The sequence below is a fragment of the Etheostoma spectabile genome, chromosome 21, assembly GCF_008692095.1.
Source record: "Etheostoma spectabile isolate EspeVRDwgs_2016 chromosome 21, UIUC_Espe_1.0, whole genome shotgun sequence".
In the NCBI taxonomy this organism is placed as follows: domain Eukaryota; kingdom Metazoa; phylum Chordata; class Actinopteri; order Perciformes; family Percidae; genus Etheostoma; species Etheostoma spectabile.
Genome location: NC_045753.1, coordinates 18,595,089 through 18,596,105, shown reverse-complemented (window position 1 = coordinate 18,596,105; position 1,017 = coordinate 18,595,089).

The following is a 1,017-nucleotide window of genomic DNA, read 5'->3' as shown; positions in this document are numbered from 1 at the left end:
CACCTGTTTCCTTTCTGATATATAGATTTCCTTGCAGTCCTGCAACCTGAGAGCGAACAGTGCAGTTGGGCTTACAGGGAGTGAGTCAATAAGTCAGAGCCCTACAGTATATTGAGGAGCAGGGACGGGCAATATCTTGTAGGTTAGAAGTGGTATTTTACAGGGAGCCTGTGAAAACACAGACACGGACAGAAGGCTTCGATTTTATTTTCTGGTTTGCGTACGTACTGTTGAGATTTGATTATGTGAGATATTGTGTTTGTGAAGTTGGGGTGTGTGTATGCATAACAAGAGCCAACTCTGAGGCAAACGGATCAATTTTTCTGGATTGATAAATGATATGGCAGGCAGCACATTCTCATCCAGATGACACTGTTGCATATTGCTTTACATTTCAAGTCTAATCCATGGCAGTTGCAACTGTATGCCTTTTCTGTCTGTATTTGTACTATAAAAAGTCAGAATGTCACAGCTTACATTTGCATGGTGCTAAAGAGGTGGTAAAACGCTAGTTGGCAATATTCGCAATGGTACTGATAAGGAAAAGAGGTTTGCATGTTTCCTACACTCAATTCGTATGGTAGGCATTATTTTCTGATATTTAGATGTTGAACCATCATTTTTTTTATTTCACACTTAATTGTTTACTCAATCAGAAGCATTGCTGCAGGCACTGAAAAACTGTATTTTTGGGGACAGTTGCTAAGTAACACTTACTGATTGCAAATTTCACAGTATAAAACAGAATTAACTTTTAAGTATGTTACCTAATTCAAAAGAGGCCATACTGTACATGCTTCAAAAAAACTAGATATTTTCCACATACGTTCTTCCATACATCAAGGACCAGTCATAAAATCAAAGAGAAACATGACCATAAATCTCCTCTGTTCATAAAAAGGTTTTCAGTCCACAAGGTTGCTATTTTCTGCCTGGGTTTATTCAAAACTTTCTGTTCTCTTCTCTCAGCCCTTACACCATATATATATATATATATATATATATATATATATATAT